This window comes from Mobula birostris, chromosome 11 (genome assembly GCF_030028105.1).
Source record: "Mobula birostris isolate sMobBir1 chromosome 11, sMobBir1.hap1, whole genome shotgun sequence".
NCBI classification, from domain to species: domain Eukaryota; kingdom Metazoa; phylum Chordata; class Chondrichthyes; order Myliobatiformes; family Myliobatidae; genus Mobula; species Mobula birostris.
The window spans coordinates 62,954,468-62,975,416 of record NC_092380.1 but is presented as its reverse complement, the minus strand read 5'-3'; the positions used below and the strand labels follow the sequence as shown (position 1 = coordinate 62,975,416).

At 42.0% G+C, this 20,949-nt stretch overlaps 1 protein-coding gene across 1 annotated transcript in view; it reads right to left on the bottom strand.

The window, feature by feature from the left end:
- Positions 1-20,949, bottom strand: part of armc7 (armadillo repeat containing 7) — a 66,182-nt gene that overhangs the window by 34,851 nt on the left and 10,382 nt on the right. The window lies entirely within an intron of this gene.

The window sequence follows — 20,949 nt, the reverse complement described above, 5'->3', positions numbered from 1 at the left end:
GAAACGGGATGATAAAGCAGGTAAATGCATGGCTGAGAAGCTGGTGCAGGGGACAGGGCTTCAGGTTCTTGGATAATTGGGATCTCTTCTGGGGGCGGTATGACCTGTTCAAAAGTGACGGGCTGCACCTGAACCCGAGGGGGATAATATTCTCGTGGGCAGGTTTGTTAGAGCTGTTGGGGAGGGTTTAAACTAACTTGACGGGGGGGGGGGGCGGAGGTGGGAACCAGAGTGAAGGAATTCAGGAAAGGACAGATGGTAAAAAAGTAAAGATAGCGTACTGTCAGGAAGGGCAGACAGGTGATGGGGACTTAGTTGCAGCCTACAGGCTGAGTATCAAAACATTAGGGATGCAGAGTCAGAAAGAACAGCAAGTACGGTACTTAAGGTGTTGTATTAAAATGTGTGTAGTATAAGAAATAAGGTGGATGTTCTTATTGCAATATTACAGATTGCCAGGTATGTGGCCATCAGTGAATCGTGGCTGAAGGATGGTTGTAGTTGGGAGTTGAATATCCAAGGTTACACATTATATCGGAGGGATAGGAAAGTAGGCAGAGGGGGTGGTGTGGCTTTACTGGTAAAGAATGGCATCAAATTAGTAGAAAGATGTGACATAGGATCGGAAGATGTTAAATCCTTGTGGGTTGAGTTAAGAAACTGCAAGGGTAAAAGGACACTGATGGCAGTTTTATACAGGCCTCCCAACAGTGGCTGGGAGGTGGACCACAGGTTACAACAGGAAATAGAAAGGGCAAGTCAAAAGGGCAATGTTATGGTAATCATGGGAGATTTTAACATGCAGGTCAATTGGGAAAATCAGATTGGTAATGGATCTCAGGAGAGTGAGTTTGTTGAATGCCTAAGAGATGGCTTTTTAGAGTAGTTTGTTGTTGAGCCTACTAGGGGATCAACTATACTGGATTGGGTGTTATGTAATGAACCAGAGGCGATTAGGGAGCTTAAGGTAAAAGAACCCTTAGGAACCAATGATCACAATATGATTGTGCTCAACTTAAAATTTGATAGGGAGAAAGTAAAGTCTGATGTAGCAGTATTTCAGTGGAGTAAGGGAAATTACAGTGGTATGAGACAGGAGTTGGCCAAAGTAAATTGGAAGGAGCTGCTGGCAGGGATGACAGCAGAGCAGTAATGGAGTGCATTTCTGTGAAAAATGAGGAAGATGCAGGATATGTGCATTCCAAAAATGAAGAAATACTCAAATGGTAAAAAAGTACAACTGTGGCTGAAAAGAGAAGTCAAAGCATACAACAAAGCAAAAATTAGTGGGAAGATAGAGCATTGCAAAGTTTTTAAAAACCTACAGAGAGCAACTAATAAAATCATTAGAAGGGAAAAGCTGACATATGAAAGCAAGCTAGCAAGTAATATCAAAGTGGATAGTAAAAGTTTTTTCAAGTATGTTAAAAATAAAAGAGAAATGAGAGTGGATATAGGATCGCTAGAAAATGAGGCAGGAAAAATACTAATGGGGTACAAGGAGATGGCTGATGAACTAAATGAGTATTTTGCATCAGTCTTCGGAGTTGAGTCGATCATGAGACCGTAGTACTTGGCTTTACGAGTGCTTCTCAGTAAACTCTGGCGAACCATGGATGCTATCACATGGATGAATTCGTTCTCGACACCTGGTGAAAGATAAGACATGGATCCAGGATGACTTTCCAAATAAGTGAGGTATTCTTTTATGACAGGGTCAAAGATGACCAGTAGTTTCAGTAAGCCAAGGAAATTTCCCACATTGGAGTCATTGTCTAGCTAAAGTGGCTCACTGTGTCCTTGCAAAGCCGGGTTCTGAGTTGCAAGGAATTTTATGCAGTGAAGGATTCTCGTCAAGATATCACGCCACTTCTGCTTTTCCTTCTCAATCTGTGACTGAAATACGCATCAATAACTCCTCTGTTTCCAGCTAAATTTCTTTCCATTTCTTTCCACTGTGTGAAGCATTTCCGATGATTCTTGGCATTTTCATGAACACTAATCCTTTCAGGTGCTTTCCACTGGTTGAATCTACTTTCCTGCTCCAATGAGGATTGATGGTCTGACCGGGAATAGAGAAGACAACAGATACAAAATGCAGACCTTTTAGAAGGGGAATAGACTAGCCATGAGCAAGTCACTTCCTCACCACGACCACTTCCCAATTCCCTCTTGAACCAAGTTTTGTTCATTGAGCAGTTATTTTTTGGTAGGAAAGGCCCCTCACTGTTCTGGATATACTTCGAACCCAGCTTTATTATTTCTGTTCTCAACCTGTCAGGCAGAATTGCTTTTCCAGTATCCTCGTCAAACTTCAGAAGTCCAATGTCATGCTGTTCAATCACTTCTGGTATGACAGTTTGAGGCTCTTTGACACCATCCAGTTCACTAGGTTCAGTGTCGTCAGGTTCAATCTCGTCAGGTAAAATCTCGTCAGTAAATTCAACATCACCACCACCACCATCATCTTCCCCTCCTGTCATGTCCACGTTCTCTGTGGCAGCCTCACTCTTAATCTCGTCATACTTGGATTTATCTGACTTGACTTCCTCCTCGGCTTGTGACACATTTGTACTTGATCCACCTTCGATTCTAACAAACTTGTTGCAGGTGCAGGCGACTTCATGGAACGTGTCGAACTACTTGTTCCGGGCTTTTCAAAGAAGGGCATGAAGAACTTGCTTGACTTCTTGGCTTCCTCTGCCTCCAACTTTAGTCTCTTCTGTCCTTCAGCTCCACTTTCCTTCTTCGTGAAGAAACGTTTCATGGTCTTCTTACACAATCCTCTGAAATAAGGCCATCCTAGTGCTTCTCACCCATGATAATCAAAGACAGATCATAGATCTGAAGAAAATTCTTTTTTTACTATCCGAGGATGGCTTGTCTGACTTCAATAGAAACTGCTCAGTGGTGCCCCCCCCCCCCCCTCAAATGGCACCCAGGGCATGTGCCATACCTGCCATACCTTAGATATGCCACTGTCTGGCTCACTTCTGTACACCTCCTTGTCACCATCTGAGATTGTGCCAACAAGAGTTGTGTCATTGGCAAATTTATAGATGGCACTTGAGCAGTGCCTTGCAACACAGCAAACAATGTAGAGAGAGTAGAACAGAAGGCTAAGCACACATCCTTGAGGTGCACCGATGCTAATTGTCAGTGAGGAGAAGTTATTTCCAATCTGTACTGACTGTGGTCTCCTGATCGGGAAATCAATAATTCAGTTGTGGGGGGAGGGACAGAGGCTTGTTGATTAGATTGAGGGGATAGTTAACTAAATTTAATTTCTTCAGAAATAGTCGCACAGTAGCATTGCAGTTAATGTAATGCTATTACAGTTCGGGGAGTCGGAGTTCACAGTTCAGTTCCGTTGCTGTCTGTAAGAAGTTTGTACGTCCTTCCTGTGAGTGCTCCAGTTTCCTCACACACTCATTGGTCATCGTACATTTGCTAGGATTAAATTGGTGGATTGCTGAGCAGTGTGGCTTGTTGAGCTGGAAGGGTCTATTCCATGCTGTATCTCTAAATAAATAAATAAATGATGGTGCTGAATGCACAGCTGTAATCAATAAACAGCAGCTTGACAGAGTTATTGTTGTTGTCAAGGTGGCCCAAGGCTGAGTGGAGAGCCAGTGTGATTGCATTCCCTGTAGACCTATTGTGACAGTAGACAAATTGCAGCAGGCCCAGATCCTTGCTTAGGCAGGAATTGGTTCTACCCATGACCAACCTTTCAAAGCACTTCATTACAGAATACGTGAGTGCAACCAGTTATTGATAGTTATTGAGGCAGATCACCTTGCTCTTCTTGGACACTGGTATGATTGATGCTCCTTTGAAGCAAGTGGGAACTTCTAACTACAGCAGCAAGAGATTGAAGATGCCGTTGAACAGTCCTGCTAGTTGTTCGGCACAGGGTATTAGAGCTTACCAGGTGCACGATTGGGGCCTGATGCCTTGCAAGAGTTCACCCTTTTGAAATGTTCTGACGTTAGCCTCTGAGACAGAGATCACAGAGTTGTTACATGCCGCAGTGATTCACACAGGTGTGGTTTTATTCTCCCTTTTAAAGTGTGCATAAAAGGCTCATCTGGCAGAGAACATCACAGCCATTTATGATGTTAGGTTTCGTCTTGTAGGAAGTAATGGCTTGCGAACTCTTCCAGAGCCAATGTGCACCTGATTCTGTCATTAACTTCAATCGGAATTGCTTTATTGCTCTTCAGATAGCCTTCTGTAGGTCATACCTGGCATTCTTATATAGAAGGAAAAGAAAGATTGAGGCAGATGCAGGTTAGGGTGCTAAATTGGCATAAGATGTTCTTACAAAATCCAAGTAATATAGCAACATAAGGCATTTGACCACGTTCTCCTTAAAATCCATGGTCCAAACTTTCAGTTAGATCACTGGAGAGAATTGGAGTGTTCTAAATTGTCAAATGAGTCTTGCTGTCATTTGTCATTTTAACATTACACAGGTAACATGTAATGTTGAGAAGTATCATTTCATAAAATTCTTTTCTTTTGTTTTTATTATTCAATCATTGTAGTTTCCCCATCACAGCACTCACCTCAATATCTTTTCTTGGATGAAATGTGTTAATGACCATTTGAAAGTAGTTTTGTATTATTCTGGAAATTTGGGCTGGCAATTTTGAATATAAGGGCTGTTTGGGATGACATCAGTGCAATGGAATAGAACTGGAACCATATTGTCCTAAATTGATGATTATTAAGCATTCCAAGGACAAATTGGTCTTTGCACTGGACTGGGATTCCAATTAGGTAAATTCCCTGCTTGAAAATCTCTGATCTAAAATGTTAGCCCTATTTTTCTTTTCACTGAATCTGCTTGACATGCTGAATGTTGCTAGCATTTTTTGATTTTAATCCTCAGTTTCTTTATTCCAGTCTTAAGGTCCCAAATGGCAATCAGTTTGAGTTCCTGACTACAGCTCTATATGTGTGTTTTTTCTTTCCGCGCCTTGAGGCGCATCGGGCGGCAACCTCACCATTTCTTTAGCATTCGTTTGTTTCTTACAAGGCTGCCTCAAAGTCTGGTGCGGATGCCACTACACTGGTCGGTAATACCAATGCAGCAAGAGTGCTAATGACTGAAAAAAACAATGCAATATTCATCAAACACACTGGAATAAAGGAACTAGCCTCCAAAGGGCCCAGTTTAATCATTTTCCATATTTAACAATCATACAAAATAACTTCAAGCTTGGACAATGTCATTTTTCCTTCGATCACAATATCAGGCACAGCAGCAGTAAAATGAAGACTAAATGGTAATACATTAGTAAACGTTCAAAGTCTTACTCATTTCTCAAAAAAAATTCTCTCTCTGTCTCAACCAATTGTTTTATTGAATCCATTTCTGTGGGACTACAAAAGGTTTAAACCAACAAAATATAGACTTTGCCATTGCATAAGCTTGCAAAAGCCATTTCAATTCTTATGTGGCTTCCACAGACAGCCAGGATTTTAAAGTAATCTGATTTGGCAGTTTCTCATTCCACAGACAACATTGTAGAAGTTGAAAAGGAGCCATGTCCTTTCTAGTCTAGTCACTGGACAGACATCATCAATGCATGACGGTCTTTCTTGGCTGTAGCTAGTGCTAGTGTTTGAATGTATTCTGAGCCAAGCAGTAAGTATTCTTCATGATCAGGATAGCCAAAGGAACCTTTTGATAAATTTACTCAATAGGTACTATTCAGCAATGTGTGCAGTGGCTTAATTTGCAACACAACTAGAGACTGGATTATCTCAAGACCCCAATTGAGCTGGTTGACTACAAAGAGGTTTTGCCAGCCATGAAGTTTAAAAAGGTTCAATAACAACACAACTTACCAACTTCAGGCAGGCAAACACTGCGGATAGAGACCAGAACTTAAAAAGTCATGGATCCTGGATACCAGTCTATCTGAGGCAAGATATGCAGCTGGATGAAAGTGCTGTTGAACTGCCTGATCTTCCAAGGATGGAAGATGATGAAGGTATGTGAATGCAACACACACAAAATGCTGGTGAATGCAGCAGGCCAGGCAGCATTAATAGGAAGAAGTACAGTCGACGTTTCGGGCTGAGACCCTTCCTCAGGACTAACTGAAAGGACCATCTCTTGATGCTGCCTGACCTGCTGCGTTCTACCAGCATTTTGTGTGTGTTGCTTGAATTTCCAGTATCTGCGGAATATCTCGTGAAGGCATGTGAATGATGTTGCCTGCTCGATGTAATTGATTGACCTCAGTGTGGGATATGGGCCTGCAAGACAGCAACGACATGGGTTTACTTATATTTTCAGTGAGTCTGGTGGATCTGAAGAGAAAATATTAGTATCTTCTTCATGTCATTAGTCATCTGCTGGGAGTAGTTCAGGTCTCATAAACACACAGAGGGGCACAAACCATGATTCAGTATATTATTGGGTTTGTGTGGAGTCTATGGTCTTCAAATACATATTTCCATAATCACATACAGGCTTGGCTGGCATATTGAGGTGATGGTGAATTTCTTCATCAATCTCTGACTTCATTTGAGAATTGACACTTAAGATATGGGAAGTAGGCTGCAATTTCCTGGGTCTTCATTGTCAGAGGTGCCGTGGGAAAAGATTGTAAGGTCCATCTTTTTGTGCTTCAGTGAGTGACTCAATAATACCTAGAGTTCATATTCCAAGCATGCACAACTGCAAATGCCCTCTGCATGGTGCAGATGGACTGAAGTTCGGCTTACTTTGGGACTGGAGTTTCCTTGCCATGGATTAAACAATTTTCCACTTGTTCTGAAGATTATCTTTCTGTTAGAACATAGAATGGGAACACAGGACCAGGCCCTTTTGACCACTATGTTCTACTAAATCAAATAAATTAGTAATCAAATAGCTAACTAAAGTAATCCCTTATGCTTACGTAATGTCCATATCCCTCCATTTTTTGTCACATTCTCGTGCCTATCTAAACATCTCTTAAAAGTCCCTAATGTATCTGCCTCTGACACTGCCATAGACAGTGCATTTCAGGCACCCACCACTCTTAAATAAAACTTGCTTCTCACATTCTTTCAAAATTACACCCTGTCACCTCAAATGTATGATATCTGGTATGAGAGATTTTAACCGTTCGAAAATGATACAACTCTATCTGGCGTCTCATAGTCTTATAAACCTCTGTCACATCTCCCCTCAGTCTCCGCTGCTCCAGAGAAAACAGTCCAAGTTTGTCCAACCTCTCGTTATAGCACCTGCCCTCTGATCCAGGCAGAGTCCTAGTAAATCTCTTCTGCACCCTCTCCAAAACCTTGACTTCCGTCCCATAAAGGTGTGACCCAAAACTGTGTGCAATACTCCAGATTTGGCCAAATGAGAGTTCTATAAAGCTGCAACATAATTTGCTGTCATTTGAACTCAGTGCCTGAACTAATAGAGGCAACATGCCATATGCCTTCTTATCCACCTTATCAACCTGAGTAGTCACTTTCAGGGAGCCACAAATTTGGACCCACAAATTTGGACCCAAAGATCCCTTTGCTTATCAACACTTTAAGGTCTTGTCCTTAACAGCATACTGTCTCTTTACATTTGACCTACCAAGGTGCAACGCTTTACAAATGCCAGGTTAAACTCCACTTGCCATTTCTCCGCCCATATCTGTAACTGATCAATATCTCGCTGTATTCTTTGCCAGCCATCTACACTAAGCACAACAGCACCAATCTTCATATTATCTGCAAAGTTACTAACCCATCCATCTAGATTTCCATCCAGATCATTTATATACATCACAAACGGCTGAGGTCCCAGTACAAATCCCTGTAGAACACCACTAATCACACACCTCTGGCTTGAATAAGACCTTTGACCAATACCCTCTGTCTTCTATGTGCAAGCTCTGAATCCAACAGCCAATATACCACTGATCGCATATATCTTAACCTTCTGGATGAGGCTACCATGAGGGAACTTATCGAACACCTTACTAAAATCCATGTAAACATCCACAGCTCCACCTTCATCCATCACCCTTGTCACTTGAGAAGATGGTGCCAGCGAACAACGTGACCAAGGGCCATATCTTCCAGATGGTTCACTAAAGTACTTCTTTCACTTGTTCTACATCTTCTTTTTCTTTCAAATCTGATTCTGCTACTGTTGGAGTCTGTGATCTACATTTTGGTGGTGTGTTTTCGGGCCAATTGAGCGATCTGGCACTTTGCTGTCTCTGAGGGTATTAGGTGAGGTTTCCAGCAAAGCGTGCAGCATCGAGGCTAGGAAGCCTGGAGAAGGAGCGCAGGCCCATGATTGACTCTAGTTTTGCCGATTAAAGTGTCAAGGAAGATTGAAATCATTGAGGCAAAAGCAGAAGGTGAGCTGGTGTTCAGTGCTGTCTACCAGACTCACGCTCACTGCTGCCGGAGTAAGCTGGCTGCGTTTGACGACCTCTCTCACTCGCTGCTCCCAGAGTTCAAATCATAAGAGTCCAGGGTTCTAATGGTCTCTCTCCCTCTGCTGGAGTCCCTGAGCTTGGGCAAGATTTAAGCAGCGCATTTTGTGGATTGGTCTCTGCAGTTAACATTATGATGTGTTTCTGGTCACTCACTCCATTTTTTTGTTGCTATTTTGGGCAATTTTGATCGGGGCAGCCTGCAGAACAACACTGTGCTTGATTGAACCTGGACTCTTATGATTTTTGTGTTTCATATTCTGTGTTTTTTTGCTCATTTTTTGGGTCTTTGCACAACTTGCTTTTTATTTTGCTTGTTGCAGGTTGATGGGGGGGAGGGGTGCGGTTTGATGTTTTTCTTTGAATGGGTTCCATAGTTTTCTTTGTTTCGTGGCTGTCTGTGGGAAGACAACTCTCAGGGTTGTATACTGAATAAATATTTTGATTAAAAATGTACTTTGAATCTTTGAAAATTCAATCAAGTTAAAAAGACACAACATGCCCCACACAAAGCCATGATGGTTCTTTCTAATTAGGCCATGGTTTTCCAAATGCTTGTAAATCCAATCCCTAAGAAAGCTTTCCAGTAACTCCCCTAACATTGACGTGAGACTCACAGGTCTATAGTTTCCAGGATTACCCCTGATTCCCTTCTCAAACATTGGAACGTTAGCTGCTTGCCAGTTCTCCTGGACCTCACCTGTGTCTAGAAAGGGCACAAAGATATTAGTCAAGGTCCCAGCAAACTCTTGCCTCTATCAATAACCTTGGGTATATCCCATTAAGCCTGGGGACTTATCCACCTTAATGCTCTTTAAGAAACCCAACACTACCTCCTCTTTCATTTCAAAATTCCCTAGCATGTTAATACTCGTCACTGATCTCTCTATCTTGCACATCCTTCTCCTTGGTAAATACAGATGTACTCTTTAAGGACCTTACCCACATCCTGTGCATCCAAGCAAATGTTCCTCCCTTTATGGTCCCATCTCATCCTCGTGCTCCTGATGTATGCCAAGAACTTGTGTCTGTCCTCACAGTGGAAGACACTTTCAGAATGCCACAAACGTGAGTGTCAGGGGGCAGAAGTGAGTGTTGTGGCTATTACTAAGAAGAAGTTGCATGGGAAGCTGAGAGTCTTAAGATAGATAAGCTAGCTGGACCTGATGAACTATACCACAGGGTTCTGAAAGAGGTAGCTGGAGAGAGGCATTAGTAATAATCTTTCAAGAAACACTGTGTTCTGGAATGGTTCTGGAGGCTGGAAAATTTCAAATGTCATTCCTCTCTTTAAGAAGGGAGGGAGAAAGAAGAAAGGAAATTATAGGCCAGTTACCCTGACTTCAGTGGTTGGAAAGATGTTGAAGTCTATTATTAAGAATGAGGTTTAAGGATACTTGGAAGCACATGACAAAATAGGCCAAAGTCAGCAGGGTTTACTTAAAGGGAAATCTTGCCTAATAAATCTGTTGAAATTCTTTGAGGAAATAACAAACAGAATAGACAAAGGAGAGTCAGTGGATATTGTCTATTTGGATTTACAGAAGACCTTAGGCAAGGCACCACACATGAAGCTGCATAACAAGGTAAGAATCCATGGTGTTACAGGAAAGATACTAGCATGGCTAGAAGATTAGCTGACTGGCAGGCAGCAAAGAGTCAGAATAAAGGGAGACTTTTCTGGTTGGGTGCTGGTGACTAGCATTATGACACAGGTTGGTGTTGAGACCGTTCCTTTCACATTATATGTCAACGATCTGGATGAAGGAATTGAGGGGTTTGTGGCCAAGTTTGTGTACGATATGAAGATAGGTGGAGGGCAGGTAGTGCTGAGGAAGCAAGGAGTGTGCAGAATGACTCAGACAGATGAGGAGAATAGGTAATGAAATGGCAGATGGAATATAGTGTAGGGAAGTGCATGCTTATGCACTTTGGTAGAAGGAACAAATATATGGACTATTTTCTAAAATTCAAAAACCAGAGCTGCAAAGGGACCTGGGAGTCCTCTAGCAGGATTCCCTAAAGGTTAACTTGCAGGTTGAGTTGATGGTAAGGAAGGCAAATACCATGTTCGCATTCATTTCAAGAGCAGTAGAATACAAAAGCAAGGATATAATGCCGAGACTTCATAAGGCATTGATCTGACTGCACTTGGAGTATTGTGAGCAGTTTTGGGCCCTTATCTAAGAAAAGATGTGCTCACATTGGAGAGTGTCCAGAGGAGCTTCACGCAAATGATTTGAGGAATGAAAGGATTAACACATGAGCAGCTTTTGCTTGCTCTGGGTTTGTACTTGCTGAAGTTTAGAAGAATCAGAGGGGATTTCATTGAAATCTATAGAATATTGAAAGGCCTAGATAGAGTGTATATGTAGAAGACGTTACCTGTAGTGGGGGAGTCCAGAACCAGAGGGTATAGCCTCAGAATAGAGGAACCTTCATTTAGAATAGAGATAAGGAGGAATTTATTTAACCAGAGTGTGGTGAATCTGTTGAATTGTTTGCCACAGACGGTTATGCAGGACAAGTCAATTGGTATTTTAAAGGTGAAGGTTGATAGTAGTAAAAGCATCCGTTAGTCTTGCGAGACCATGGATCTATGCCTGGAAAGTCTTCACTCTCCAGGGCGCAGGCCTGGGCAAGGTTGTATGGAAGACTAGCTGTTGCCCATGCTGCAAGTTTCCCCTCTCCATGACACCAATGTTGTCGCAGAGCAATGTGTGATTAAGTGCCTTGCTCAAGGACACAACACACGTTGCCTCGGCTGGGGCTCGAACTCGCGACCTTCAGGTCGCTAGTCCAATGCTTTCACCACTTGGCCATGTGCCCAGGTTGATAACATTCTTGATTAATCAGAGTGTCAAAGGTATTGGGGAGAAGGCAGGAGAATGTAGTTGAGAAGGATAATAATTCAGCCATGATGGAATAGCAGAGCAGAGTTGATGAGCTGATTGGCCAAATTCTGCTTCTATGTCTTTTGGTTTAATAGTCTTTTCACGCACCCCCCCCCCCCCGGCTTTACTATTTCCCTTCTTGAGATCTTTTCTGGCTTCTTTATAATCCTCCAGGACGTTGTTTAATTTGAGTTTCCAAAGCTTTTTACATAGTTTTCTTTTTTCTTCTTGCCTAAATTCATCACTTCCCTTGGCATCCAAAGTTCTCTTATCTTGCCATCATTGTCCTTCCTTCTGACTGAAACATACCAATGTTATACTTTGTGCAGTTGGTCTTTAAACACACTCCACATGTGGGATGTGGACTTGCCCAAAAACAGCCGTTCCCAATTAACTCTTCCTAGTTCCTGTCTAATGCTCCTGTAATTTGCCCTGCTCCAGTTTAATACTGTCCCACAAAGTCCATGCTCAACCTTATCTATAGCTACCTTAAGACTTAAGGAATTGCAGTCACTGATCCCTAACTGCTCACCCACTCTGAAAAGTCAGTCACCTGGCCAGGCTCATTACCCAACACCAGATCCAGTACAGCCTCCTCGTCTTGCTGTATTATCTGCAGATTGATTTAAGAAACCCTCCTGGATGCACCTAACATCTAAACTTCTTGCTCTATGAAGGTCACAGTTTATATTAGGGAAGTTGAAATCCCCCATGACAGCAACCCTCTTGTTTTTACACCTTTCCTTAATCTGCCTGCATATCTGTTCCTCGATATCCCGGTGGCTATTGTGGACTGTGTAGCACAATCCCATCAAAGTGATTGCACCCTTCCTATTTTTGAGTTCCACTCATATAGACTCATTGGACAAGTCCTCCATTATGTCCCCTCTGAGTGCAGCTGTAAGATTCTCCCTGATTAGTCATGCAACTTCCCCTGGTCTTTTACCTCCTTCTCTATCTTTTCTAAAACAACAAAACCACGGAACATTAAGCACCCATTCCTGTCCCTTTCTCCATCAAGTCTCTGTAGTGGCCACAGTATCATAATTTCATGTACTGATATATGCTCTAAGTTCATCATCTTTACCCAAAATATTCCTACCATTAAAATACACACACTTAAAACTACCTGCCCCATCGTACCTATTACTTTGCTCCTGCCTATTTTTACTGGCCCTGCATCTAACTTTGCCCTTTTCTTTCTCCCTGGGCCTCCTGTCCCATGATCCTCTCATATCCTTTTTGCCAATCAACTGTCCAGCTTTTGGCTCCATCCCTCCCTCTCCTGTCTTCTCCTATCATTTTGGATCTCCCCCTCCCCCTCCCACTTTCGAATCTCTTACTAGCTCTTCTTTCAGTTAGTCCTGACGAAGGGTCTCGGCCCGAAACGTCAACTGTACCTCTTCCTAGAGATGCTGCCTGGCCTGCTGCGTTCACCAGCAACTTTGATGTGTGTTGCTGGCCTATAACTTCCTTTCTTCTGCTTCCCTCCCTTCTTAAAGAGTGGAGTGACACTTACAATCTTCCAGTCCTCTGGAATCATTCCAGAATCTAGTGATTCTTAAAGATCATTACTAATACCTCCGGAATCTCTTCAGCTACCTCTTCAGAACCCTGGGGTTCATCTCATCCAGGTGACTTAACTACCTTTAGACCTTCCAGTTTCCCAAGAATCTTCTCTTAGAAAGAGCAAATACACTCACTACTGACCCCTGACACAATCAAATTTCTGAAACAAAATACTTATTAAATTTGTCTGCCCTTTCATTGTCCCCCATTACTACCTGTCCAGTGTCATTTTCCTGCAGTCTGATATCCAGTCTTCCCTCACTTTTACTCTTTATATATCTGAAAAAAAAAACCTTTGGTATCCTCCTTGATATTATTGGCTAGCTTATTTTCGTATTTCTTCTTTTCTCTCCTTATGGCTTTTTAGTTGCCTTCTGTTGGTTTTTGTTATACCATTTGCCCCCTCTTTTCCTCTTATGTCGTCTTTGACTCCCCTTGTCAGCCACAGGTGGCTCACTCTCCTTTTAGAATTCTTCTTCATCTTTAGGATCTTTGGTATCTATCCTTCAGCTTCCATATTACCCTCAGATACTCCAGCCATTCCTGTTCTGCTGTCACATCTGCCAGAGTTCCCTTCCAATTAACTTAGGCCAGCTCCTCTCTCATGCCTCTGTAATTCTCTTTACTCCACTGTAATACTGATGCATCTAGCATTATCTCTCCTCAGACTGCAGAATGAGTTCTATCGTATTATGATCACTGACTCCAAAGGGTTCCTTTACCTTAAGCTCCCTAATCAAATCTGCTGCATTACACAACACCCAATTCAGAATTGCCTTTCTCCTAGTGGGCTCAACCACAAGCTGCTCTTAAAAAAAATCTCGGCATTCTGCAAATTCCCTATCTTGGGATCCAGCATCAACCACATTTTCCCAATCTATCTGCATATTGAAATCCCCCATGACTATTGTAACATAGTCCCTATGAGAGAGCATGTGATATAGAAGTCCCAACGAGAGTGCATGTGATACTGGTTCTGCTATTAAGGAATGAGACAGGGCAGGTGACAGAAGTTTGTGTTGGGGAAGACCTTTGAATCCAGTGACTACAATGCCATTAGCTTCAAAGTAAACATGCAGAAAGATAGGTCTGGTCTGCGGGTTGAGATTCTAAATTGGAGAAAGGTCAATGTTGATGGTATTAGAAATGATCTGGCAAGTGTGGATTGGGACAGGCTGTTTTCTGGCGATGAGGTACGTAGAGGCCTTCAAAAATGAAATTTTGAGAGTACAAAGCCTGGATGTGGCTGTCAGAATAAAAGGTAAAGCTAACAAGTGTAGGGAACATTGATTTCCAAGGGATATTGATGCCCTGGTTTAGAGAAAAAAGGAAGTGCATAGCAGGTATAGGCAAGTAGAAACAAATGCTTGTGGAGTACAAGAAATGCAAGAGAACACTTAAGAAAGAAATCAGGAAGGCTAAAAGAAGGCATGAAGTTGCTCTAGCAGACAAGGTGAAGGAGAATCCTAAGGAATTCTGCAGGTATGTTAGGAGCAAAATGATTGCAAGGGACAAAATTGATCCCCTAAGAATAGTAATCCATGTGAGGAGCCAAACAGATTGGGGGGGGGGGGGGGAGATTTTAATGCATTCTTTGCATCTGTATTTACTCGGGAGACGGATACATTCTATAGAAGTGAAGCAAATTAACGTCATGGACCCTGTACAAATTACAGAGGAGTTTGCTGTCATGAGGGAAATCAGGGTCGATAAATCTCCAGTGCCTGACAATGTATTCCCTTGGACCCTACGGGAGCCAAGTCCAAAAACTGCCGGGTCCCTAGCAGAGATATTTAAAACATCCTTTGCAACAGGAGAGGTACCAGAGGATTGAAGAATAGCCAATGCTGCTCCGCTGTTTAAAAACATTCTAGACATAAACCAGGAAATTATAGGTTGGTGAGTCTGACATCAGTTGTGGGAAAGTTATTGTAAGATATTCTAAGGGACCAGATATTCAAGTATTTGGATAGACATGGACTGATTAAGGATAGTCTACGTGGCTTAATGTGTGGTAGGTTATGTCTAACTAATCTTATCAAGTTATTTTTGAGGAAGTTATCAGGAAGTGGATGAAGGAAATGCAGTGGACGTTCTCTACATAGACTTCAGTAAGGCATTTGACAAGCTCCGACATGAGAGGCTAGTCAAGAAGGTTCAGTCACTCGGCATTCAGGATGAGATAGTAAATTGGATTAGGCATTGGCTTTGTGGGAGAAGTCAGAGAGTGGTAGTAGAGGATTGCCTCTCTGTCTGGAGGCCTGTGGCTAGTGGTGTGCCGCAGGGATCAGTGCTGGGTCCTTAGCTGTTTGTCATCTATATCAACAATCTGGATGATAATGTGGTTAACTGGATTAGTAAATTTGCGGATGACACCAAGGTTGGGGGGGGGGGGGTGTAGTGGACAGTGAAGAAGGCTATCATGGCTTCCAGAGAGATCTGCATCAGCTGGGAAAATGGGCTGAAAAATGGCAGATGGAATTTAATGCAGACAAGTGCAAGGTTTTGCACTTTGGTAGAACTAACCAGGGTAGGTCTTACACAGTGAACGGTAGGGCACTGTGGTAGAGCAAAGGGATCTGGGAATCATCATCATCATCAACAGATGCCATGCCCAGATTGAGCTTTGCCTGCCATGGCCCACACACTCCTGTTTTGGGTCAAGTGGAACAATTCATTGGTATTCATTTCCAGTTCTCTGGCTGCTGTCTCCATCATCTTTTGCCTTTGCCTTCCTCTTGCTTTCTTCCCTTCAATCTTTCCCATAATTACCGTGCATTCTAACTCCTCTTTCCTAATTACATGTCCAATGAAGCTACGTTGCCTTTTCATGATCTCATGCATTATTTCTCATTTTGTGCTTGCTTTGTTCATGACATCCTCGTTAGATACGTTTTGTCCATTATATTCTTTGCATCCTTCTCAAAAACCACATCTCTGCTGCTTCAATTTGTTTCCTCATGTTACTAGATATTGTCCAATTCCGATCCATATAACATAACTGGATAAACGTAATATTTCAGTTGAGGCGGGTTGTCATGCCGTAGTTTAGTGTTAGTCATTATACTCTTCATTCTCGTAAAGGTGTCTTTTGTCATCCCTATTCTTCTGATGTCCATGTCGCACCTGCCATCTGATATCACCCAGCTTCCTAAGTAGCAAAAGTTCCGTATTTGTTTTATGTCTTCCCCGTTTATTTTCAGCTTGCAGATAGGATTCTCCTTCTTTTTGGATATCACCATACATTGTCTTTTTGCGACTGATAGATAGACCAATTTTTGCACTTTCTTCAACAACTATATCAATTAAGTTTTGTAGTTCTTCCTCTGTACTTGCAATTAACAGTGTCATCCACATATCTGAAGTTATTGATGTTTTCACCGCCAACTTTGATTCCCAAGATGTCTATTTTTTGTAATATTGTTTCACTGTACACATTAAACAAATCAGGGGAGAAAACACACCCTTGTCTAACGCTTGTCTTGATTTTTGTAAACTGACTCACTTCTCCATCTATTCTTACAGCGGTAGTTTGTTCCCAGTACAGATTTCTGATTAGGCGGAGGTCTTTCGAATCTAGATCTAGAGTTTCCTGTAATATTTCAAATAACTTATTGTGCTTCATTTTATCAAATGTTTTTGTGTAGTCAATAAAACAAACAATCTTTTTACACTTGAATAGCTCGTACTGATAGTATCCTTTTCATCAATATCGCGTTTCTTGTACCTTAGTCTTTCACAAAACCACATTGTTCTTTACCTATTTCAGCTTGTATCTTACTTTTAGCTCTTGTCATCAAAATTCTTAGAAGTACCTTAGTGATATGACTCATTAAACTTATGGCCGTATGTGATTCACATTTTATTGCTCCAGGTTTCTTAGGAAGAGTGTTAAATACTGATTTTTTCATCTCTTCTGGTATTATTCCAGTCTCATAAATGTCATTGATTAAATCAGTAAGTTTTTCAATTCCATAATCTTCAAGGGCAATAATTTGTTCTATTACTAATTCATCAGGACCTGCTGCCTTTCCTTTCTTCATCTTATTTATTGCATTACGAACTTCAGATTTTAAAATACTTGGACCTTCAATGTTCTTCTTAATTTCTGGTTTTTCGCCATAACTCATTGTAAGTGGTGTCACAGGTAGATAGGGTTGTAAAGAAAGATTTTGGCACATTAGCCTTCATAAATCAATGTACTGAATACAAAAGATGGGATGTTACGTTTTAAGTTGTACAAGATGTTGCTGAAGCCTAATTTGGAGTATTCTGTGCAGTTTTAGTCACCTACCTATGGGAAACATGTAAAAACGGTTGAAAGAGTACAGAAAAAATTTACAAGGATGTTGCCAGAGTCTGAGTTATAAGGAAAGGTTGAATAGGTTAGAACTGTACTCTTTAGAACATAGGAGATTGAGAGGAGATTTGATAGAGGTATACAAAATTATGAAGGGTATAGATAGGGTAAATGCAAGCGTTTTTTTTCCATGAAGGTTGGGAGGGACTACAGCTAAAAGTGATGAGTTAAGGTTGAAAGGTGAGAAGTTTGATGGGAACATGAGGAGCACTTCACTCAGAGAGTTGTGAAAGTGTGGAATGAGCTGCCAGCACAAGTGCTGTATGCAAGCTCGATTTCAATGTTTGAGAGAAGTTTGGATAGGTACATGGATAGTAGGGATATGGAGGGCTACAGTCCCAGTGCAGATCGATGGAAGTGGACAGTTTAAATGGTTTCGGCATGGAATAGATGGGCTGAAAGGCCTGTTTCTGTGCTGTACTTCTCTCTGACTCTATGGCTTTTCTATCTCCCATTGTAATTTACATCCCACATCCTGGCTAATGTTTGGACACCTGCATACACTGTAGCTCCCATCAGGGTCTTTTTACCCTTGCTGTTACTTAACTCTACTGCAAGGATTCTACATCTTCCAATCCAATGTCACCTCCTCCTAAGATTTTTATCAACGGAATCATGCCAACCCCTCTACCTACCTGCCTGTACTTTTGATAAAATGTGTAGCCTTGGAAGTTAAGCGCAAACTACAATCTTCTATCAGCCAGAACTCAGTGATGCCCAAGTCAAACCTGCCAATCTCTACCTGTGCTACAAGATCATCTACTTTATTTTGTCTACTGTGTGCATTCAAATATAACACCTTCTGTCCTGTATTCATCACCCTTTTCGATTTTGCCCCCAAGTTACGCTTCAACTCAATTCAGCACTTGACTGCAATTTTGCCCAATCATCTGCCTGTCCATTCTCATAGTCTCACTACACACTGCATCTGCCTGTCTACCAAATGCCCCACCCTCAGCCTTATCATTCCAGTTCCCATTCCCCTGTCAAGTTAGCTTAAACTGTACCAACAGCTCAAGCAAACCTGCCCACAAGAGCACTGGTCCACCTCGGGGTTAGGTGTAACCCGTCCTTGCGTTTTGCATTTATTTAGGTACACATCTCATAAATAAAACAAGCTAAAACAAAATTAATGAGTTTCCTGAAGAAAGGTCTCGGCCCAAAATGTTGATTGTTTATTCATTTCCATAGATACTGCCTGACCTGCTGGATTCCTCCAGTATCTTTTGTGTGTTACTCTGCATTCCACACTGAACATCCAAAGTGTAGATTTGTCTCACCTGCCTGAGCCCCATTGATGCAAATTACCTGTCATCTACTGAACAGGCTGATGTTATCTTAAGGGAATTTTCCCTTGCTGGTTCTCCCTTGAACTTGCCTTGGCCTCAGTTGCATCCAATTCTCTCCAGATGCCATTCTTGGCCTTTGCACAAACATAGCAGTGGTAAAATATACAAGTTATTTATTTAAGTATTAAACTTCCATGGATGAAAAATATCCCCTTTTTAATGAGAATCAGGTGTATAATCATTGGGCTTTAGCTAAAATTTAACCTCAATGAACATCTCTGACAAATTGTATAGCAAGTGTTGTTATCAATGGGAGCTATGTACAAATTGGCTGCAGCACTTTATAGACAATGATTATGACATTTTATATGTACCGGTCTGCTGCAGGTTATGACGGGGTCTGTTCCTGACTTGTACTTGTTACATACACCGTGTAACCCAAACAATTCACATGTTGGAAATGAGGCTTGAAGTGAGTTTCCACATGCCAGAAGATGCTCACAGTCCTGCTGCAGCCAGCAAATCTATTCTGCTGGTATTCCAAATGCTTGTTTGTATGTATGAGTCATACAAAACTTGGATGTTTGCAAGCTGAGGAGAACGTGTACTTAATCAGCTCTAGGGATAGTATCAATTCCAAAGAAGAAGCATACAAATTAGCCAGAAAAAGTGGCTCACCTGAGGACTGGGAGAAATTCAGAGTTCAGCAGAGGAGGACAAAGGGCTTAATTAGGAAGGGGAAAAAGATTATGAGAGAAAACTGGCAGAGAACATAGAAACTGACTGTAAAAGCTTTTATAGATATGTGAAAAGAAAAAGATTGGTTAAGGCAAATGTAGGTCCCCTACAGACAGAAACAGGTGAATTGATTATGGGGAGCAAGGACATGGCAGACCAATTGAATAATTACTTTGGTTCTGTCTTCACTCAGGAGGACATATCTTCCGGAAATAGTAGGGGACAGAGGGTCCAGTGAGATGGAGGAACTGAGGGAAATACATGTTAGTAGGGAAGTGGTGTTAGGTAAATTGAAGGGATTAAAGGCAGATAAATCCCCAGGGCCAGATGGTCTGCATCCCGGAGTGCTTAAGGAAGTAGCCCAAGAAATAGTGGATGCATTAGTGATAATTTTTCAAAACTCTTTAGATTCTGGACTAGTTCCTGAGGATTGGAGGGTGGCTAATGTAACCCCACTTTTTAAAAAAGGAGGGAGAGAGAAACCAGGGAATTATAGACCGATCAGCCTAACATCGGTGGTGGGGAAACTGCTAGAGTCAGTTACCAAAGATGTAATAACAGCACATTTGGAAAGCGGTGAAATCATCGGACAAAGTCAGCATGGATTTGTGAAAGGAAAATCATGTCTGACGAATCTCACAGAATTTTTTGAGGATGTAACTAGTAGAGTGGATAGGGGAGAACCAGTGGATGTGGTATATTTGGATTTTCAAAAGGCTTTTGACAAGGTCCCACACAGGAGATTAGTGTGCAAACTTAAAGCACACGGTATTGGGGGCAAGGTATTGATGTGGATAGAAAATTGGTTGGCAGACAGGAAGCAAAGAGTGGGAATAAACGGGACCTTTTCAGAATGGCAGGCAGTGACTAGTGGGGTACTGCAAGGCTCAGTGCTGGGACCCCAGTTGTTTACAATATATATTAATGACATGGATGAGGGAATTAAATGCAGCAACTCCAAGTCTGCGGATGACTCGAAGCTGGGCGGCAGTGTTAGCTGTGAGGAGGATGCTAAGAGGATGCAGGGTGACTTGAATAGGTTAGGTGAGTGGGCAAATTCATGGCAGATGCAATTTAATGTGGATAAATGTGAAGTTATCCACTTTGGTGGCAAAAACAGGAAAACAGATTATTATCTGAATGGTGGCCGATTAGGAAAAGGGGAGGTGCAACGAGACCTGGGTGTCATTATACACCAGTCATTGAAAGTGGGCATGCAGGTACAGCAGGTGGTGAAAAAAGCGAATGGTATGCTGGCATTTATAGCAAGAGGATTTGAGTACAGGAGCAGGGAGGTACTACTGCGGTTGTACAAGGCCTTGGTGAGACCACACCTGGAGTATCGTGTGCAGTTTTGGTCCCCTAATCTGAGGAAAGACATCCTTGCCATAGAGGGAGTACAAAGAAGGTTCACCAGATTGATTCCTGGGATGGCAGGACTTTCATATGATGAAAGACTGGATGAACTAGGCTTATACTCGTTGGAATTTAGAAGATTGAGGGGGGATCTGATTGAAACGTATAAAATCCTAAAGGGATTGGACAGGCTAGATGCAGGAAGATTGTTCCCGATGTTGGGGAAGTTCAGAACGATGGGTCACAGTTTGAGGATAAAGGGGAAGCCTTTTAGGACCGAGATTAGGAAAAAC